The following is a 24164-nucleotide window of genomic DNA, read 5'->3' as shown; positions in this document are numbered from 1 at the left end:
CATCACCTTGTTTCAGATGTGTTTCTTGGATTAAAGCAATGTCAGCGTTTTTACGGTATAGGTACTCAAGGACACGTGTCCGCTTAATAGCGGAGTTAAGACCATTAACGTTAAGTGACAGAATAATCAATGGTAGCAAGTGTCCAAGAATGGTCCCAATGTGAAGATAGCAAGAGAGGAACGTCAGTGTGTAGTAAAATACAAGGCCACCATACCCCTGCCAGGTACTGCAATGTTTCACTAATGCTACTGGAATTATAACTTTGCATAGAGATATGTCTGCAAAGGAGGGGACAGGGGAGGAAAAAACTATATACAAAAACTGGTGCAGACCGCACAGAGCTCCCTCCATAGGTCTGCTAAAACACAAACTTCTGATTGATTCGTAACCGGTCCTTCCACTCCAACACAAAAAACTTGAGGGTCAGATGTGCACACATAGTCAACGGAAATTAAGTGGGTAAGTATATCCCACACCCTCCCGACTGAGTGAAATTATCTTATTTAGCGAGAAGAAAAAAAAGAAAAAAAAGAATATAAAATATGAATATTTGCAACAAAAACAAAATAAAATAATACAAATGTACCTTATATACGTACAGTAACAACAGCCAGCAAATATGTGACCATGATAAGCTCAAAGAAAAGTAAAATAAATAATTAAAAAAAAAAAAAATACATATATATAAATATATACATACATGCACATACACATACACATGCATATACATATATACACACATACACATATACATACATACACATGCATACATACACAAAATAAGATAAGATAAAATACAAAAATAAATAAATAAATAAAAAGTACCCCCGGTAGGGGCGAAGCAAGTCGCTAAATTAAATGTAACCAACCTTAACCCATGAAAGTGATCCTGCCGTCAACCTAGTTGAGGCCTGCTGCAACTAAAACAGGTCAACTAACCGGCGTTCAGTCATTCATGTCCACTAAGTTGCCTTCTCCTGCATGCTGATTGCCAGCGTCGTTGGCCGCGCTGTTTAGATCGGGAGGAAAAGCGGGGGCCCCATCAACACACTGCGACGTTGCAGGATTCAGCTTTCGCGGCAGGGAGTTAATGAAATCTTCTGCCAGTTGAGGGGATTCGAATGCCATCTTCTTACCACCGTGCTCTATCTTCATCACGGCGGGGTAAATGAGGAATGGTTCCAGGCCCATAGCCGTAGCCTTCTTCATGACAAGAGAGAAACTCTTCCTCTTTGCTGTTGTAGTCGGACTGAAGTCAGGGAAGAAAAGAAGAGTGGTGTTGGTGGCATGCTTCACTGGATATGCTTTGCGTGCCCCTTTGAGAATTGCCGATCTGTCCTGCCACCGTAATAATCTGAAGATTAGGGTGCGAGGCTTCTTGGTATTAGTATCGCGGCCGTCGTACACCCGATGCGCTCGTTCGATGTCGATGTCACGCCCCTCCAACGACGGAATCCACTTGGGGAGATTAGCCTTAATGTAGCCAACTGTATCCGAGCCCTCCAGCATTTCAGGTAAGCCAACAAGCCTGATGTTATTCCTGCGACCCCTGTCCTCCAGATCTGTAAGCTTTGTCGTGAGAAGGTCGAGTTGTTTCTTCAGATCTATAACCGATCGTCTGTCCTCACGCGCGGCGGCTTGCACTGAGTCCACTCGGTCTTGAGTGCGTTTAGCCATCGCAGCTACCCTCTCGATTTCCCCGCTAACATTATTTACCACTTCATTGGTCTTTTGAAGGTCTGTGCGTAAGTCGCGCAGAGCAGGAATCAAGATAGAGTCCATAGCTTCCCTGACTGCCGAGGCAACCACTGAATCGAGGGACTTTTGTTGTTCCTGAAGTGCTAGCTTCACACCGTTAGCAATAGCCTCGTCGAGGTCTTCCTTAGTGACGGAGGAATCTTTAAACTTTTTCTTTAAGGGAGACTGAGCAATCTCCCTTTTCCGTGAGTCTCTGGTTGAAGAGGTGTCCATAGTAGGATCGGCGTCGAGATAACTAATTTATATGACAGGATAGTGATAAACAGTGACAATGTGTGCAGAGCTAAAAACTACGCTGGCATTCCTGCCGACAGGTCACGTGATCTCTGAGCTGCCTCTTCTTCTGTCATTCTCTCCCCCCTCCCTCTCCTGTTTCTTCTTCAATCATGACATTGATCAATGATCAGCTGATCGTCTCTCTTGTTTGTTTGTCGCCCACTTTGCGCCAGAAAGAGGAAACCAGCGGATGTTGCGCTAAAAAACAGAAGCATGTTTAAGCTTGATCAGCTGTTGTTAGAGTTTATTTAATATTAATTTCTAGTATCAGCTGATGTTTGCTGGAGCCACAGCTGTAAAGCTGCTGGTCATGATGTCGGTTTGGATATGTGGTGAGAGGGAAACATGAAGATGAAACCAGCAGATGTCCTTACTGAGTCATCAGAGCTGAACAGGTGATGAAGAAACAGGTTTACCTTTTAGGTAACATGAATGAGTTGAAGGGAAGTTATGAACTGTTTCTGAGACACAAATAACACCAGGATCCTTTTCTATGTAGCTGACAGCTGGTAACTGTGCAGGGGCGGGTCTAGCAAAGTTTAGCCAGGGGGGCACGCAGGGCATTAACAGGGAAAGGGGGGCACAAAGAAATACTTTTCTTTCTTATTCTCATATAAAATGTCTCGCTTTTATTAAATAATTATCTAAATCTTGTGAACAAAGTTTTTATCTGACGTAAAATGTATAGAAATCATACATATACCAAAAAGACATCAAGTGTACATCACTGTCACAACATGTCTGTGAAGGTTCTCAGTCATCCAGGTCATCGTAGTCAAAGGAGCTTGCAAAGAAAAGCGTCTGGACTTCTTTAAGTTGCTTGAAGACGTTTCACCTCTCATCCGAACTGAAGAAGCTTCTCGGATGAGAGGTGAAATGTCTTCAAGCAACTTAAAGAAGTCCAGACGCTTTTCTTTGCAAGCTCCTTTGACCACTGTCACAACAGCGTTTGTTTTCATTCAAAGGCTTTATGGCTTTAATACCTGGTTGTAGCATCCCTGGCTGAATGATGGTCTGTTATACTGATGCTTCACAGAGGTTTTATTGGAAATGTTTTTATTGAAACATTCAGTGAAGACACCGTAAGAGCTAGGAGCAAAACAAAACCAGCAATATTAATACCATAACATCAAAGGAAACAAATTTCTCCTGCTCACATATGCATATACATCAAATTTACATCACTCAATTCATTATATCACCTCACTAACTTACAACTACACATAAAGGTCAAGGTCAAGGTTAACAACATAAACTGAAGTCATAAACTGAAGTCAGGGATGACATTTTGATCGCATGTAACTTATTCCGTTAAAGGAAACATTAACAAACCTTGTGCCACTGTCAGCCAGGTACTAATTGGCAAAGTAAATGTACATATTTTTCACTTTAAGGCACACTATTTACTATATCCTAAAATAAACGTTACTAACAGCCCTTTAAAACGGTTTTGTGCCAGTTTCCTGTTTCAAAATAAAAGCATGGATTTCAAAATAAAACCGAAGTGCCTTTCAAACAAACGTAATAAATATTCTCCAAATTTAAAGGTCATTTACACTGGTGGGCCGGTCTCTAGTCAAAATGCCCGATTTTCTTTGTCCCAGTCCAGCCCTGCAGGTTAATACTGGCAGTGTTACCATGCCAGCTGACTGTAATTCATCATCAGCCAGTGTTGTTCTTTATACATCAATATTACCAAAGGTTACCATAAGGCAGCATATAAAGTATTTACTTGCTTTCAGGTTTCATTCAAATGTTAGTCTTTTCATTTGTTTCCCCCCTTTTTTCCTGTTTCAAAATCAAACACCAGTTTGTGAGAAGATTATCTTCTTTTTTTTAATAGGCAGTGATAGGTTTGTAGGTTGAACCTATCCGCTGGAACGTTGAGGACAATATAATTACACAGCAAAGCAAGACACGAGTAGGCAAAGTTCTTCATGTTTCTCGTGCACGGGAGAGAACCGGACAAACGCCGTTCCTTTGCTTGACCCCAGTTGCTCTCGTCCGTTCTCCCGTAACACTGCTCTTTTATTGAGGTTACATGAATATGCATAGGTTCATTAACATATGACGTCTACATACACACAAAGAGTACTTTGCCTGTGTGTGTGTGTGTGTGTGTGTGGGGTCAAGATGTGACCCTGTGAAGACTCCCCAAAGCTGGTGCCAGGAGTCTAGGGCTCCATCTAAACAAAAGGCTCTTATACTTAAAGAAATATACGTGTGTTTGCTAAACCATATATCAGCAAGAGAAGATACGACCTCTCCTAGGAGGTGTGTGATCTATGCCAGAACACTCTGTAGAGGAGTGAACACACTCCCCTCTTCATGCTACACAGAGTTGTTACAGACCTCCTAGGATGAGACATTCTTTCAGTCTACAAATGATTATACACCTCTAAGCATATATGGTTAAATATTTCTAAGCATAAATGACAATCAACAATACAAAACCTAACAGGCAGTGTGGGATTATAATATTATCTTATGCCATGTTATACCCCTGATTAATGATTGTGAAACTATTATGTAGTTTTAGTTTGTATTATTCTCCTGAATTAGAAGAAGGTGATAATTATTACAGGTATTAAACTGATTTGTATTACATTAGACTGCTGATTTAGTGTGAATGAATGATATTGTTTTATCATACATTATACTGCTGAGTTCAGAACCTTGCTTTTCTGATAGTAGAGGAGACAGAGAGCACATTCCACAGGAGCCTCACTCCCACCGTTGTGGAAGGCAGACAAAATAGGGAGCAGCCAAGGCCATAAGTCAGGCTCGCTAGGCGTTAGAAAGAGTGCGAATGTTTAGGTTTTTACGACTAGGTGGGGGCCACTAGAGGCTATAAGAGCTTGAGTAATCCTCCACCAGTTAGAGATTGATGCTGTCTGCGTACAGTGTTCATCTCCCACAATTCAATAATTATTGAATTATGGTTAACGGTTGGTAGAATTTTTTTTAACATTATCTGCCAATTACATCTGCCACCCTTCTCCAAATCTATGCCCCTACGTGGCCCCCCCAACAAAAATTTTCTAGACATCCACTGGAAGAGGACCCTGCGTCGTTCCAGGCTCTCTTTTGGGAACTGGTTGTTTACGCTGAAGTCCGTTCCTTTTAATTCCCTGCCGCGACTTTTCACCTGTTCCTTTTGTTTGAAGTGGCCGAATTTGGCCACGATAGGACGTGGTCTCCCGGTCGCAGCCCGCCTGGGGCCGATGCAATGCACTCAAAGGCGATGTTCTCCACCGTGTCTTCCAGCAGCTTCAGGTGGGTTTTGATGAAGCTTTTCACCGTAGTCTCCGCATCTTCTCCAGCGGCTTCCGGAATACCAGAAAATACAAGATTATCACGCATGCTACGAGCTTGTAGATCAATAACTGTCTCTTTTATTTTTTCATTTTCTCCATTTAGCTGGGTAACATTGTCTGTGAGACATTTCACAGACTCCCTTAGCATGGCATTTTCAGCAGCGAGCGTTTCCACCTGCTGCTGGCTGAACACCAGGGATTCTCGCAAGTAGTGATGGCCAAATGAAGCTTTCTGAAGCACTGAAGCTTGTATTGAAAAACGGTTCATTACTCGAAGCTTTTCAATACAGTCCTCTCTGATGACATCTGCTGGCCAAAAATATGAAGAGCAGCTTGAATCCACAAAATAAAACCAACTGCTTCATTATGATTGCCCACTCTACAGAGTGGAATTCTGTCTGATATTGGGCCGCTGTTGTGTTGCTTTGAACGTGTATTTTTTGGTGATTAAAAAATGTGTTTTATTTGTTTAATAAATAGTTTTGACCAGTAAACTCTCCTTGTTTAAATATGCGCCATGGTGTGGTCTTTCTTTGCTTGTGACTTCTTGATGTTGGTAAATACAATAATTGAAAAATACCACGTTACATATAATATATACATATAATAATGTACAACACATTATGGAGTATGCTTCTGCTGTGAGGTCTTGCCTCCATGCACGTATGCAATTAATTGCTAGACGGGTGTATTTATGAATAATATTATATTAGGGAAATTTTCCCAGACATATTTTTGACCTCGGGGTAGAATTGATTGTGAAATGGAAAAGGAAAATGCTTATGAACTTGCAAATTAAAAACGTGATGCATTTAAGGTAACCCTTTTCCATTTTTATTTAAAAAGAGAATTTGTTCTAGTGTGCGATGGCTGAACCTGTTCCTTTTCGTGGACATAATTTCTCCTGCCTTAACGAAAATCCCTTCACATGGCACAGAGGAGGCTGGAGTGCAGAGAAACTGGTAGAGATGCAGTTATACAGTCTACCTGGGCCCCACAAACTATCAGCTAAAGAGAATAAATAAATTCAATTGCTGCACATTTGGCAGACAAACATTTTCAGATTAATTAAACAATAAAATATATATTTTTACAACATTACATGTAAAGAATCAAGTGGAAGTTTTTCTAAAGTTATTTAATGATATTTATATTATGGAAGCAGATTTTTGACATTTTACCTTTTTCCCGTTTTCAGATATAATAAACACGCACAAAACAAAAGCAAACGACCAGAACACAAAGCTGGAAAACCCACCCGATTGACAAAAATCAACTCAAAATTCTCCCACACAACAGAACCTCCTCTATTCCTGGCTGGCTCCAAATCTCTCAGTGGAATGATCAGTGGTTCGCTATCTGTCACCATCAAAACACTCCACAAATCCCGCGAATGATTCGCTTCCTTATAAACCATTGAATCAGATACCGAAGCAGTTAGGTTCTAAATGAAGCTTCGGACGTCACTGATCACGTGACTCTGGCCAAACGAATCAAGCTTCGACACAGTGCTTCTGAAGCAATGTGTTGATTTTTTTGACACATGCACCGGAGCTTCAGCTTCAAGCGGGCCATCACTACTCGCAAGGATTTAAATTCCCAGTGAAGAATCTCCACCAAGGACAGCCTTGCATCGAAACTGGACAATCGTTTGTCGATTGACTCCAGTATGTCGGCAATATCTTTGTCGGCTGGCGATGTTGTGCCGGGGAAATCTGCCGGGCGACATCTTTTCAACAATGGCGTCTCAGATTTGCCTGGGGAAGATGCACTCTGAGCCTTCTTCATTACGAGATCCTGGAAGCACTGATCGATGTAATCTTGGAGAGCCTCTAAGCTCTCCCCGTTGTTCTCCAGGGTGTTGGAGATGATTTAGACAAATGTTGTTAGTTATAAGACAATTGATAAGTGTATTTGGTAATGCTGAAGCTTAAAGGAATTTGGTCAATTCTAAACTACCATTCGCTTTAATTTTCCGCCAAAATCTCCGGAGTCTAACGTCAGTTACAACATGAGTCGCTTACCTTGTCCGTCACTTCTGTCCGTACAGTCACAATTTCCCGTACAGTCACAATTTCCTTTTTTGTAGACGGAAAGTCTATTGACTCTTTTCGCAAGATCTTTTCAGCAAACTGAAAAAGAGATTCTAAGATGACTAAATAGGGTAATATCGTAAATGTTAGTCAAAGGAGCTTGCAAAGAAAAGCGTCTGGACTAAGTTTAAGTTGCTTGAAGACGTTTCACCTCTCATCCGAGAAGCTTCTTCAGTTCTAAGGTCAAATGGTGGGGTGCCCCAGATTTAAATCTAGTGGGAGTATCCCCCCACAGAGGGACAAAAGGACCCCCTGATGATCCTCTAATTGCCTGAGCCAAGCTGTGAAACTGGGTGTGGGTCCCAATCAGCCAGGGTTTCAGGTGAGCTCATTGTAAAACCTGGCCCCACCTTATCATGTGAATTCCTGAGGTCAGATGGCCCAGAATGTGAGTGGATGTTAAGGCGTCTGGGGAGGGAACTCAAAACGGGATTATAGATGACAGACAGTTGGTGTCGTAAACCACTGCCTCTGTTCAAAGATGGTCGCTCACAGTGGACATAGATGGCTTCTTTCACCCCTCTTTCTGAAGACAGTCAGGAGAAATGGGTAAAGAACTTTTCAGACCGGAATCTCACTGAACCTGAAAAGAGAGTATTAGCCAAAGGACTCAATTTTGCCATTTCTCCACAACAGTTGTCCATAGTGGACCTCATCACAGCCACAGAATCCGCCATACGGATTAATAAATTATCACAGACAGAAGCAGAGCAAATCAGGATGAAAGTCTCAGCCACCCTCTCCAGTGCCAAAGTCCCTCCGTCCACCTCACAATACAAGAAAAGAAGGCCGTCGCTTCCCTGAACAAAGACCACAACATCACTGTTTTACCAGCTGATAAGGGAAAATGCACCGTGGTCCTAAACACTACAGATTACCATAGAAAGATCACTACTCTCCTCAGTGACAACAATACCTACGAAGCCTTAAAGCGAGACCCCACAAGCAGCTACAAAAAGAAAGTTATAGCTTGCCTTCAAGCAGTGGTGTGTCTAGAAATTTTTTGTTGCCCCCCCAACAAAAAATTTCTAGACACACCACTGCTTGAAGGCAAGCTATAACTTTCTTTTTGTAGCTGCTTGTGGGGTCTCGCTTTAAGGCTTCGTAGGTATTGTTGTCAGGTAGGGGCACAGATTTGGAGAAGGGTGGCAGATGTAATTGGTAGATAATCAAATCAAATCAAATCACTTTTTATTGTCACATCACATGTGCAGGCACACTGGCACAGCACATGCGAGTGAAATTCTTGTGTGCGAGCCCAAGAATTTCACTCGCATGTGCTGTGCCAGTGTGCTGCCTGTTATAGTCGCTCCTGCTTTTCTCTTAGTTTAGCTCTTTTTTCTTACGTATTCTTTTTTTTTTCTGACTTGTATTTTCCTCCGTTTTCTATCTCTTACTCAATCATGTGGATTGAGAGAGTTTTTGTTCTTCTGGTGGCTGTGGAACTGTTACTTTTATCATGGAACGGGACCGCAGCACATCTCCTACACGCACGGACTGTTTACTCCAGAGATCAGCTGATTGCCCTGATGCCGGCCGGCTCGCTGGCCAGGCCCGCAGAAGTGCCCGCAGAAGTACCAGCTGAAATTTGGAGGAAAACACATCGGGGATGCAGAGGTCAAGGACAGGAGAGAAGAAAAAAGGTGACGGTGAGACAGCGGAGGCTCGAAGCGAGGAGGAGGTTTAAACCGTGTCTGCCGTCTATCGTGATGGGAAATGTGCGATCGTTGGCAAGTAAAATCGACGAGCTCTCAGCACTGGTACGGAGTCAGAGGGAATACCGAGAGTGTAGCCTGATGTGTTTCACCGAATCATGGCTGCACCAGGTCATTCCCGATGAGAATGCTTCCGTGGAAGGCTTCCACACTGTTCGGGCAGACAGGGACAGCATCGCTAGCGGTAAGCGTAAAGGAGGTGGGCTTGCTGTTTTAGTTAACAACCGGTGGTGTAACCCTGCCAACATAACAATCAAAGAAAGGATTTGTTGCCCGGACACTGAACTGTGTGCTGTTGGACTCAGGCCGTATTATTTACCCAGGGAATTCTCTCACGTCATCTTGGTGGCTGTTTATGTTCCCCCCTCTGCTAACCCCACAGCTGCATGTGACACTATCCACTCTGCCATAGCTCGGCTACAGACTCAGCACCCGAGTGCCTTTATTGTGATCTCGGGTGACTTCAACCATGTATCACTGGACAATACACTACCAACATTCAAACAATATGTGGACTGTCCCACCAGGGGAGAGAAAACTTTAGACTTACTGTATGCTAACGTCAAGGATGCATACAGCTCCTCCTCCCTCCCCCCACTTGGTAGGTCAGATCATAACCTGATTCACCTCACCCCCCGCTATGTGCCAATTGTGAGGAGGGAACCTGTGACCACCAGGACTGTTAGGAGGTGGTCAGAGGAGGCAATAGCGGAACTACAGGGCTGTTTCGAGGTGACCGACTGGGAAACACTCTGTGAGCCTCACGCCGAGGACATCAATGGGCTTACTGAGTGTATCACAGACTACATAACTTTCTGCACCGACTCCATTGTTCCAGCTCAGACTGTTCATTGTTACCCAAATAACAAGCCGTGGGTGACTAAGGAGATCAAAGCCCTCCTCAACAACAAGAAGAGGGCTTTCAGAGGGGGCAACAAAGAGGAGGTGAGGAAGGTCCAGGTGTTACTAAAGGACAAGATCAGAGAGGCTAAGGACAATTACAGGAGGAAGCTGGAGTGGAAACTCCAGCAGAACAGCATGAGAGAGGTGTGGAGGGGCATGAAGACCATCACTGGATTCAGGCCAACCAACAGCAGGGGAGCTGAGGGAGGTGAGAATAGAGCCGACGAGTTGAATCTGTTTTTCAATAGATTCGACACCACAGTGTCTGCTCCCACCCCCACAACCTCACCTGCAGTCAGCCTGGAATCCAGAGCCACACCACTGTGCCAGCCTCTCTCTTCACATGTTGCCTCCTGTGAGATTCCTGACACCCCTCCCCCACCCATCACCTTCACTCAATACCAGGTTGAGATGCAAATGAGGAGACTTCACTCAGGCAAGTCTGCTGGACCAGACGGAGTGAGTCCCCTTGTCCTCAAGGCCTGTGCCCCCCAGCTGTGTGGAGTCTTTCATAAACTGTTTATGCTGAGTCTGAGTCTGCAGAGGGTCCCGGTGATGTGGAAGACATCATGCCTCGTCCCTGTACCAAAGACGCCTCGTCCCAGTGGCCCCCAGGATTACAGGCCCGTGGCACTGACCTCCCACATCATGAAGACCCTGGAAAGGCTCATCCTGGACCAGCTGCGACCCATAGTAAGACCACATCTGGATCCCCTTCAGTTCGCTTATCAGCCTCGTCTCGGAACAGAGGACGCCATCATCTACCTGCTCAATCGTGTCTACACCCATCTGGACCAGCCGGCGAGCACTGTGAGGGTCATGTTTTTTGACTTTTCCAGTGCTTTCAACACCATCAGGCCGACCCTCCTGGGTGATAAGTTAGCAGCGATGCAGGTGGATGCTTCTCTGGTGTCCTGGATTGTTGATTACCTGACAGGAAGACCACAATATGTACGTCTCCCACAGTGTGTGTCTGACAAGGTGATTAGCAACACAGGGGCACCACAGGGGACTGTCCTCTCCCCCTTCCTCTTCACCCTCTACACCACAGACTTCAGCCACTGCACAGAGACCTGCCATCTTCAGAAGTTTTCTGATGACTCTGTGGTGGTTGGATGCATCAGCAGGGATGATGAGACAGAGTACCGGGCTGTGGTCGACTCCTTTGTCACGTGGTGTGAGCAGAATCATCTGCAGCTCAACGTGGCAAAGACCAAGGAACTGATCGTGGACTTCAGGAAGACCAGGAAACACTTGACCCCTGTTTCAATCCAGGGGGTCAGTGTTGACATTGTGGAGGACTATAAATACCTTGGAGTACACATTGACAATAAACTGGACTGGGCTAAAAACACCACAGCACTTTACAGGAAGGGCCAGAGTCGTCTCTATTTTTTGAGGCGACTGAGGTCCTTCAACATCTGCCAGAAAATGCTGAGGATTTTCTATGAGTCTGTGGTGGCCAGTGCGATCCTCTATGCTGTTGCATGCTGGGGGAGCAGGCTGAGGGTCGCAGATGCCAACAGACTTAATAAACTGATCCGTAAGGCCAGCAATGTTGTGGGGATGGAGCTGGACTCCCTCAAGGTGGTGTCGGAGAGGCGGATGCTGTCCAAGATAAAGACAATGTTGGATAACACCTCCCACCCACTCCATGACATGTTGGTCAGTCACAGGAGCTCGTTCAGTGAGAGACTGAGATTACCGAAAAGCACCACTGAATGACACAGGAAATCATTCCTGCCTGTGGCCATCTCCCTGTACAACGCATCCACTTAACACACTGTTTGCTGCTACAACTACACATGTTTCTTTTCCAAATATTTATTTATAAGTGACTTATGTATGTATGTATGTATATATATGTATATATTGTACTATTCTTAGTTAGCGTATTGTCTGTCTTGTCTTAATGTTGGTTTAAAATGGAGCACTGTAACAAAAAATAATTTCCCCCAGGGATCAATAAAGTATTCTGATTCTGATTCTGATTCTGAATATATATATAGATAATAGATAATAGATAATATATAGATAATGTTTTTAAAAAAATTCTACCAACCGTTAACCATAATTCAATAATCCTATAAACCTAATAACCGAATGCGCTTTTAACTCTTATTAGAATGAGATTTTAACCACTACGGTGCAAAGTTTTTAGATACTGCGTTGATAAAGTACAAGAGATACAATCAGTGCTTTGTCAGTGTTTACTCAGCATTCAAGGACATCAATATTTGCATAGTATTTTTACTGACATATAGTGCACATATGTTTTGGGCAAAAACATTTTTGAATATTAAAATACGAACATCTGTAACAAACAATTGACAAATTAGCCAATTCCAATGTAAAACTTTATCTGCCTAAAAGAAAAAGAAGATAATCTTCTCACAAACTGGTGTTTGATTTTGAAACAGGAAAAAAGTGGGGAAACAACTGAAAAGACTAACATTTGAATAAAACCTGAAAGCAAGTAAATACTTTCTATGGTGCCTTATGGTAAAATTTGGTAATATTGATAAAGAACAACACTGGCTGATGATGAAATACAGTCAGCTGGCATGGTAACACTGGCAGTATTAACCTGCAGGGCTGGACTGGGACAGAAAATCGGGCATTTTGACTAGAGACCAGCCCACCAGGTATTAAAGCCATAAAGACTTTGAATGAAAACAAACGCTGTTGTGACAGTGATGTACACTGTCTTGTTGGTATATGTATGATTTCTATACATTTTACGTCAGATAAAAACTTTGGTTGTACAATTTAGATAATTATTTTAAAAAAGCGAGATATTTTAAATGAGAATAAGAAAGAAAAGTATTTCTTTGTGCCCCCCCTTTCCCTGTTAATGCCTACAAGGCCCCCTGGCAAAACTTTCCTAGACCCGCCCCTGCACAGTTACCAGCTGTCAGCTGCTTAGAAAAGGATCCTGGTGTTATTTCTCCTTACAAATGTTCATTGGATTAACCACACTTATACAGACTGTATATAACTACCAACTCTCCAGCCATGTTGATGGATTGCCTATATTGGCTGGAAATATTCATTTTCAGGGAAAACACACAGACAGACGATGCTTACAGGATGTGATGTGACAACACTAATGAAATATTGATGTGTCATATTTGTCCAAGGTGTATGTCATTGTTATGGGAAAAGAGAATATTAAAATCATGATGACCAATTGGAGTGGTGATTTCTATGACTTTGTGTATATAATTTGGAATTTTGTACAAATGTAGGCCAATAAGGAATATATGATATCATTTCATTCTTTCCAAAGGTTTATTTGCATGACGCACAAACAGACACAATTGAAAGGTACAAATGTGCATGACACGAATTCAAACGTGCTGCAGATGTGTGTCACCAGTTGATCTGGCTGTAGGCTGTGGCACTTGGCCAGAGGTGGCGCTGGTTGACTCGACTCCATGTTAGTGCACAAGCAAACTGCTCGCTTTAGTTGTGAAGCAAAAACGCTGAATTCGGAGAAATAAACCGTGCGAGGGGAACGATAACGACGACAAGAGTCTCCCGATCGTTTACTCTTGCTGTCCTGTGCACAACACCGGCGTGGTGTTACTTGTTTGCTGTTTTCGCGATCGCGTCGCGCATGAGGATATCACCAGGTAAACTCGCCACATTTTTAAACATTTTATTGTTCAACAGCATCAAGACTGACGGAGTGTGTTTGAGATAACCTCACAAGTGTCACAGATGACACATTTGGCGTTTTTTTGCTGGTTTGTCGGTAGGAGCTACTGAAACGCAAGACTGCCACACATCTGTTCGACCAACGCCAGTTGATCTAAACGCCAGTAGATCTGGAACACAGGTCATAACACCTTACCTGAAGTTCAGTTCACCTGACACTCGGACTGGCGGCTGCCTCGGGGCTCTCCTCCTGCCTCCCCTTCCCTCATCCACCTGCTGGCCTCTGTGGAAGCCCCGCCATAGCCACCACCAAACAACTGAGTTATTTTTACACATCGACCGGTGTTCCAGATCTACTGGCGTTTAGATCAACTGGCGTTGGTCGAACAGATGTGTGGCAGTCTTGCGTTTCAGTAGCTCCTACCGACAAACCAGCAAAAAAACGCCAAATGTGTCATCTGTGACACTTGTAAGGTTATCTCAAACACACTCCGTCAGTCTTGATGCTGTTGAACAACAAAATGTTTAAAAATGTGGCGAGTTTACCTGGTGATATCCTCATGCGCGACGCGATCGCGAAAACAGCAAACAAGTAACACCACGCCGTTGTTGTTCACGGGACAGCAAGAGTAAACGATCGGGAGACTGTTGTCGTCGTTATCGTTCCCCTCGCACGGTTTATGTCTCCAAATTCAGCGTTTTTGCTTCACAACTACAGCGTGCAGTTTACTTTGTGCACTAACATGGAGTTGAGTCAACCAGCGCCACCTCTGGCCAAGTGCCACAGCCTACAGCCAGATCAACTGGTGACACACATCTGCACCACGTTTGATTTCGTTTCATGCACATTTGTACCTTTCAATTGTGTCTGTTTGTGCGTCATGCAAATAAACCATTGAAATGAATGAAATGATATCATGTATTTATTATCAGCCTACATTTGTACAAAATGCCAAATGACATACACGTAGTCATAAGAATCACCATCCTGATATCAATACTTTTGCCCATACGAAAAATGTCGTGAACAAATATATGACACAGTAATATTTCACCAGTGTTGTAACATCACATGTCGTTAGCATAGTCTGCCTGTGTCTTCCCTCTGCAAACGAACATGTTAGAGTTGGTTGTGATATACAGTCTGCATAAGTGTGGTCAATCTAATAAACATTTGTAAGGAGATGGCAGTTATTGTGAATGTACAGCAGGTGATTAGTAATAAACAGTCAGACAATGACCCTGACAATCTCATTCAATCTTGCAGACTGAATGCACCTTCTGTGGAAAGTGGTACCACACGGTGTGTGTGGACTTCCCCTGTGCAGAAGGCGACTACAAATGTTGTGGGTGCTAAATAAACAGAAAAAATTGATCCCTGTTGTCTTTGCTTACTGATTGTTTTCAGTGTTGACAATCCACATTGCTGGCATTGCATCTTTCAACATGTTTGTGGGTAGATTTGGATGTACCCAGGGTAAGTGCAGCCACTCAGCCTCTACTCAATGTGATCATAGCAGCAGGTGCAGATGTGTCACAAGTTAATCTAGTAGTAGGCTATGGTAGTAATGGACTGAGCTCCATTTGAAACTGCTCCAGCTGCTGCGTGATAGTGGATCTGCTACAAATTGAAGATCATAAGCAAGTTTTGGAAATTAACCCTTGTATTATGTTGAAGAGCAAACAATTGACATTGATTTTGTTGCGGGTCATTTAGATCCGTACTGTGTAAATCCATTCAGAAGTATCCAAAAACTGCAATAAAACAATAGCAACTTTATTTCCCAACAGATAAACATGTAGAACACAGACATACAACATAACTATTTTAGGAACAATTTGGTTTTTCGTTCTTACAAACACGTATTTTGAACTTGCCCAACATTCTCAGTTTTTCAATGCTCAACATTTTCGATTTTGTCCACATGATGGACAGAATGTAACTGTGTGCTTTCTGCAGATGTACTTCTTGCATTTCTCACAAAAAGTGCTTGTTTTCAAACAGGAACCTTCCTAACTAAGATTTAAAACAAAAGATTTCTACGTCTCCTACAGTCTCACAAACAGATGACAAACCAAGCGACACACCTGAGTCACTGACTTTCTTATATCAGAATCAGAATCAGAATGGGTTTTATTGCCAAATGTTGAGCGGGTTTACAACATTAGGAAATTGCTGCGGTGCTTCAGTGCAAACATACTGTTATAAATACTGTTATAAATTAATCTTAAATAGACATGAAAATAAAAATGAGAATAAGAATTAAAAGTGCTAAGTAGATAGATAGATATATACATGATATATACATGAGTGCAGGTGGTGATCAGTGCCAAACATGGAATGATGCAGTGAACACAGCGTAGGGTCATGTGTTAGTGGTGGGAACAGTCATATCCACTCACTCTCACTGACTGTTTATTACTAATCACTGTGTAACTGCTGTGAATTCACAGTAACTGCCGTCTCCTTACAAATCTTCATTAGATTAACCACACTTATACAGACTGTATATAACTCCAGCCATGTTGATGGATTGCCTACATTGGCTGGAAATATTCATTTTCAGCGAAAAGACACAGACAGACGATGCTTACAGGATGTGATGTGACAACACTAATGAAATATTGATGTGTCATATTTGTCCAAGGCGTATTTCATTGTTATGGAAAAAGAGAATATTAAAATCATGATGACCAATTGGAGTGGTGATTTCTATGACTTTGTGTATATAATTTGGAATTTTGTACAAATGTAGGCCAATAAGGAATATATGATATCATTTCATTCTTTCCAAAGGTTTATTTGCATGACGCACAAACAGACACAATTGAAAGGTACAAATGTGCATGAAACGAAATCAAACGTGGTGCAGATGTGTGCACAAAGTAAACTGCACGCTGTAGTTGTGAAGCAAAAACGCTGAATTCGGAGAAATAAACCGTGCGAGGGGAACGATAACGACGACAACAGTCTCCCGATCGTTTACTCTTGCTGTCCCGTGAACAACACCGGCGTGGTGTTACTTGTTTGCTGTTTTCGCGATCGCGTCGCGCATGAGGATATCACCAGGTAAACTCGCCACATTTTTAAACATTTTGTTGTTCAACAGCATCAAGACTGACGGAGTGTGTTTGAGATAACCTCACAAGTGTCACAGATGACACATTTGGCGTTTTTTTGCTGGTTTGTCGGTAGTAGCTCCTGAAACGCAAGACTGCCACACATCTGTTCGACCAACGCCAGTTGATCTAAACGCCAGTAGATCTGGAACACCTGCATCTGGCCAATCCACCACCTCTCATTGTTCATGCCATTACAAAAAAAAAATAAAAAATAAGTCACCGGGCATATGCCCGGTATGCCCGATGGCCAGTCCAGCTATGTTAACCTGCAACCAAATCTGCAGCTCCATACAGCAATGTTACGACTTAGATTATATCTTATAACTCATAACTCTTATGTTAGCTCCCCTCAGTAGCATACTGTCTGATATATTCCACGGCTGCAATAATTCTTTAAGTGTTATTTTTTCCTTGGTATTCTAATTTCACCGAAGTTTACTAAACTCAACAAACTTAATATTACTTACCGGGACATTTATTCTGTCCTTATTTTCTTTCACCGAAAAATTGTTTCCTGAGGTGCTGTCTTTCGTACTTGGCTCTCCTACCTTTGCTAACATGATGCACATAGTGCAGAAGCCGATGCTGCATTCACTTACACTCGGATATCTGAGCTTCACCGTGACAACATAATCGTACATTTCATATTTGATTGAATTTTATTGTTTTACCTTTGGGGTGGCACCTGGGGTGGCCAGTCTGATTGGGGGGGCCACCCCACTGGACACGCCACTGCCTTCAAGACTTTGAAAAGGACAAAATCATTGACCGTCTTACATATCACTGCCTTTACCCAGGGGATGCCATACCCTGCATTTACGGGCTTCCTAAAATCCACAAGGAAGCTGTCCCACTCAGACCCATAGTCAGTAGCATAAACTCAGCCACTTATAACATTGCAAAACACCTTGCTACCATCCTTGCTCCTCTCGTGTGGAACACCCCACGCCACATCAAGAACTCCACCGACGTCACTGACAAGGTCCAGAAACTTACCCTGGATACAGATGAAACCATGGTGTCCTTTGATGTAGTCTCTCTCTTCACTTGCATACACAAAATTAGTACCTGCAGTAAAGATTTTTTCATACATTGTATACATTCTACCACAAGCAAAGCTGCCTCCATTTTTATAGTTTTTTTTCCAACAATATCTTTATTATTTTTTACATTTTAATGACTTACAAACAGTCCAACATTCTAAATACTACATGAACATACACTCCTCTCAGACAGCAAAAAGAAAACAAAAAAGTCATCAGATTTATCACTCCGTTAAAGGCCTAAATTTATCATTATCCCAAAACAAATGTCATTGCCCTCAGTCCTCGTCCTCCTCAGATAATACAAATCCTTCTACAAAATTCACAAATGGTCTCCACACCTTCTCAAAAACATCCAATTTCCTTTTCAGTATACATGTTATCCGCTCCAATGGCAAAGCCACCATCATTTGTTTTATCCACTGTGTGATACTCGGTTCCCTTGTTCTTTTCCATTTTAGTGCGATTAATCTTTTTGCTTGTAACAAACCCATATCAATAAACATTCTGTCACTTTTTGTGTACCTCATGTTTTCTGGGTACAATCCCAGAATAAGGAAGCCAGGATCCAAAACAACCTCTTTGGATAATATTTGTTTCATAGTTTGTGTTACTGCAACCCAAAAAGAGCCTATCTTCCTGCAATCCCAAATACAATGCCAAAAGTTACCTTTATCTTCATTACATTTATTACAAGTGTCTGGAATATTAGAGTTGTACTTATTCAATTTTTCCGGAGTAACATATATTCGCATTAACCATTTGTATTGCAACAACCTTAGTCTAGAATTAATAGTTTGTTTATGAGCTTTTGCACAAACCAATGCCCATTGTTCCACGGATATGTCCTTCTTTAAATCATTTTTCCAGGCATTCAACCTTCCCAAAGAATTGTCAGATGTTTTGGACCTAATCAATTTATATATTTCTGATATTGCCCCTTTTTTTGAACTGCTTTTGCTAATTATGTCTTCCAATTCTGATTTTGGTGGTTTGGTGGAGGTATTATTTTGATTCGCTCTAATGTAACTTCTAATTTGGAGATATTTGAAAAATTGCTTTCTATCTATATTATATTTATGTCTAAGCATATCAAAGGACATCATATCTTGAGAATCTGTTGCATACAAATCTTGGATTTTTTGGAGTCCTTTAATTGACCATTGTCTAAAAACTTCATCCTCTCTTCCTGGTCTGAAATCCTGGTTTCCCCACATTGGTGTAAACTGTGACAATACAACAGGTTCCTTCATATATCTTTTTACATCATACAACACTTTGACCATGTTCTTTACCATTGGATTTTTCGCCTTTTTAATCAAGTTTATTGCTGTGTCTGAGAAAAAATATAAAGGTAAAGGTGGATGCAAATTAATACTTTCCATCTCTGACCATTGCGGGGCATTATTTAAGTCAAAATAGTATCTTATAGACCTGATTTGACATGCCCAGTAATACCACTCAATATTTGGACACATGACACCACCCTCGTTATATGGTAGATGCAACAATGATAATCTTATCCTTGGTCTCCCATTTTTCCATAGAAAACCGAGAACAAGCTTTTTGATCCTGCTAAACCAATCAACAGGAGGCGGCAGGGGAATGTTCTGATACGCATAAAGCACCTTTGGCAGTATACTCATTTTGTATATATTAATCCGACCAATTAAAGAAATTGGTAGAGACATGCATCTGTCCACTATCTCTGTTATTTCTTTAGAAAGTCTTTCATAGTTATTTTCCACGATCTCACTTAATTTGGGCGAAATCATTATTCCTAAGTACATAAAGTCCTTTACTGTCTTAAAATGAGATGTTACTATGGGTGGGTTTTTCCTTTCTTCTTCATTTAGTAATAAAATTGATGATTTAGATTTGTTAATGACATACCCTGATATTTGACCAAACTCCCCTATCAATCTAAGCAGAGCAGGTATAGCTTCTGTTATTTTAGAGAGATATACTATTACATCGTCTGCGTACAACGAAATCCTATGTTCTACTTCATTTACCATAATTCCTGTCAATAATAAACTCGAACGTACAGCTATGGCAAAGGGTTCCATAGCTAATATAAACAGCAGTGGGCTTATCGGTGAGCCTTGTGGACATCCCCGTTTCACCCTTATTGGTTTAGAGATATTTTTGTTTGTCAAGATTTCAGCAGTTGGATTTGAGTGTAATAATTGTATCCATCTTCGAAACACATCTCCATAACCAAATCTAGTCAGAACATCAAAAAGATAAGGCCACTCGACCCTATCGAATGCTTTTTCAGCATCCAGTGAGAGAAAGGCCCTCTCTGAAGAATTGTTTAGTCCGACTATAATATTAAAGACTCTTCTCACATTATGTAGACCTTGGCGCCCCAATATAAAACCGTTTTGATCTCTGTGAATTACTGAGGGGAGAGTATCTTGAAGACGTGTTGCTAATATTTTACCCAACACCTTAAAATCAGAATTAAGTAAGCTTATCGGCCTCAAATTTTCACATTTATTACTCGGTTTTCCTGGTTTATGTAACAAAATGATTAGTGATCCTGTTACTGATTTAGGAAGACTTCCTTTGCTTAATGATTCCTGATACATTTCCAATAGTGGTTTCATTAATTTACTTTTAAATTTTTTATAAAAATCAATTGGGAATCCATCTGGTCCAGCTTTTTTACCTGATCTCATATTGTTAATTGCCCTGCTTATTTCCTCTTCGGTGATTTCTGCATCTAATTGTTGTTTTACGTCGTCAGCGATAGTAGGAATATTTATTTTATCCAGAAACGCATTTCTGGAGTTTTGATCTGATCTATCCTGGGATTCATAAAGTTTTTCATAATAGTTTCTAAATTCCTTGTTTATTTCAATCGGATCCATTATCATTTCCCCTTTGCTGTTTATAATCGACGTTATATTTTTCTGCACTTCCAATTGTTTAATTTGCCATGCCAATATTTTTCCAGGTTTCTCTCCTTGTTCATAAAAAGACTGATTTAATCTCAAAATGTTCGAAGCTGCTCTATCTGCCGATTCTTTATTATATTGTGCTTTTAGAATTAGCAAGTCTTTCTCTATTAATGGGTCTCTACTTTTGAACACTAGTTCCTCCAGTTTTTTAATTTCCTTTTCCATGTGCTGTCTTGTTTTGCATTTTTCTTTAGATTTCGATGAAGTATATGCTATCATAACTCCCCTTAAACATGCCTTAAATGCCTCCCACCTAATGCTAGCTGATGTCTGTGAGCTATTTATAGTAAAATACTCATCTATTTCTTTTCCTACAAAAGTGAGGAATCCTTCATCATTCAGCCATTTCTGGTGTAAGCACCATCTATGTTCAATTGTTAAGTTATTATGTGTATATATGATATTGCAGGGAGCATGATCCGATATTAATATACTGTCATATGAACATGTCTTTATGTTTGATAGGAGGCTCGCTGATACTAAGAAATAGTCTATTCTGGAATACGTATTAAACGTTTTTGAATGGCAAGAAAAAAGTATATCATCAGGTTTTAACTGTCTCCAGATGTCTATCAAATGCAGTTCCTTCATGAAGTTAAGAATTGTCTTTCGGCTTTTGTTATGGGCCTGATCAGTCCCAGTCTGTCTATCCTTACTGGGATCCAGAACACAGTTCCAATCTCCTCCTATGATGCATTTTCCGTGGAGTGATGAAATTGTGAGAAAAAGATTAGTAAAAAATGTATCATCATCTGTATTTGGTATATACATTAATTAAGTTAATGGTTTCCTGTACAAGTAATCCCTGGATGATCAAATATCTACCAAATTTGTCTTTAATTACATTTTTGACCTGAAAAGGTACTGATTTATGTATTAATGTGATTACTCCCCGAGCATTGGATCTAAATGGTGCTGCATACAACGAACCCTGCCACCTCCTGCCAACCTTAATATGTTCCTCCTCCAGCGAGTGCGTCTCCTGAAGAAAAATTATTTTTGCTTCCAGATCTTTCATTTTGTTCATTACTTGCTTAATCTTTTTATTACTTTTTAGGCCTCTACAATTCCAAGAGGTACATTTAACTGCCAATTTCCGAGCCAACACGCCTCACATGCATTGCTAAATACTTGAATTTTTATAGTTTTTATTAATATTTTTTAATAATTTATTTGTAATAATGTATTCTGTTCTGGGAGTGTTTTTTTATGTATGTGTATTATATCATACATACACATTAAAAGGAATCTCTGTCCAAAAAATGCACTCAGTTTATTTCTTACTCACTATGAGCATCATTCATTATTCCCCACCAGTTATTAAGGTTAGGATATGTATTTTTTTTATTCCAATACATTCTTCTTTAGCAGCATTTAAATAACCTTGATCAGATTTGATGGTTTTGAAGTCTGCTCTTCAAAAGAGTATTTTGCTTTTCTTTCACAAATGTGGGGATTAAAGTGTTAAAATGTACAAAACAGTGATGTCATGTTTTGTGACGAGGACCCAGGCACAGAGAGACTTGATGAATTTAAGAATCTTTTGATTTAATAAAGAAATTTGCAGACTTGCACAGAGATGGTAAAATTATGATGACTGATAATGGAGACGAAGACAACAAACGATGAGGACAGGGAGAAACAAAGTTACAGTCAGAGAGAACTCGGGACAACATTTAAGGATGCAGGGACTGACAGAGACACGTTTATCTTTCCAGGCTGGGCAGGTCTCTGGGTGCTCAGCACCCCCAAAGCTCTGATCCTAGAATCACCCCTGATGGTGGTGCTGTGCCTAATATTGTGCTCATTTAACACGTTCTAACTCCCAACTTGTCAAGTGTGTGACGCATGGTCACACATTTGACACAGTCTTCTATCAAAAGTTAAATCTAACTTCATGAAGTTGTTCAAAAAGGCTTTATTTCCTACATACATGTATTTGAATGGAGTTCTCGCCCAACACAAAGAATAGGTTTTCATTTTGTGAATAACTTGAAAATCTTTTCTAAAAACCTATTTACCCAGCACGGAGATGCTGAAATCTATAAGGCAAAACCATATTTATGTGTGTCTGAGTCTTCTATCGAAAGTTACAGCTGTCTTTATGAAGTTGATGAGAAAGGCTTTATTTCACCACGTTAGTGCGTTTCTCACTGTTACATGTATTTGAATGGAGTTCTCGCCTGAAACAAAGTATAGGTTTTCATTATGTGAAGTACTTCATGAAGTTGTACAAACATGCTTTATTTCACCACGTTAGTGCGTTTGCGACTATTACATGGATTTGAATGGGGAACTCGCCCGAAACAAAAGTATAGGTTTTCATTATGTGAATAACTTGAAAATCTTAGCTCAAACAGCTGCAAAACCTGTTTTCCCAGCACGGGGATATTGAATTGTATAAGATAAAGCCATAAATATGTGTGTCTGAGCCTTCTATCAAAAGTTACAGCTGTTCATATGAAGTGTTACAAAGACGCTTTATTTCGTCAAGTCAGTGCGTTTCTGACTATTACATGCATTTGAATGGGGAACTCGACCGAGACAAAGTATAGGTTTTCATTTTGTGAATAACTTGAAAATCTTAACTCAAACAGCTGCAAAACCTGTTTGCCCAGCACGGGGATATTGAAGTCTACAAGGTAAAGCCATAAATATGTATTTCTGAGTCTTCTATCAAAAGTTACAGCTGTCTTTAAGAAGACCATGAAAAACGCTTTATTTCACCACGTTAGTGCATTTCTCGCTATTATATGCATTTGAATGGAGTTCTCGCCCGACACAAAGTATAGGTTTTCATTATGTGAATAACTTGAAAATCTTAGCTCAAACAGCTGCAAAACCTGTTTGCCCAGCACGGGGATATTGAATTCTATAAGATGAAGCCATAAATATGTGTGTCTGAGTCGTCTATCAAAAGTTACAGCTATTTATATGAAGTGTTACAAAGACGCTTTATTTCGCCAAGACAGTGCGTTTCTGACAATTACATGCATTTGAATGGGGAACTCGCCCGAAAGAAAGTACAGGTTTTCATTATGTGAATAACTTGAAAATCTTAGCTCAAACACCTGCAAAACCTGTTTGCCCAGCACGGGGATATTGAATTGTATAAGATAAAGCCATAAATATGTGTGTCTGAGTCTTCTATCAAAAGTTACAGCTATTTATATGAAGTTGTACAAAAACGCTTTCTTTCATCAAGAAAGTGGCAGATCCCATCCACAATATAAAAAGGCCTGTGCTACTGGATGATGCCATCCACATTGCACCAGATCCAGTGCTCCCTGTGAGGCCATATTCACAACA

This window comes from Astatotilapia calliptera, chromosome 10 (genome assembly GCF_964374335.1).
Source record: "Astatotilapia calliptera chromosome 10, fAstCal68.1, whole genome shotgun sequence".
NCBI classification, from domain to species: domain Eukaryota; kingdom Metazoa; phylum Chordata; class Actinopteri; order Cichliformes; family Cichlidae; genus Astatotilapia; species Astatotilapia calliptera.
This window is presented reverse-complemented; position numbering follows the sequence as displayed.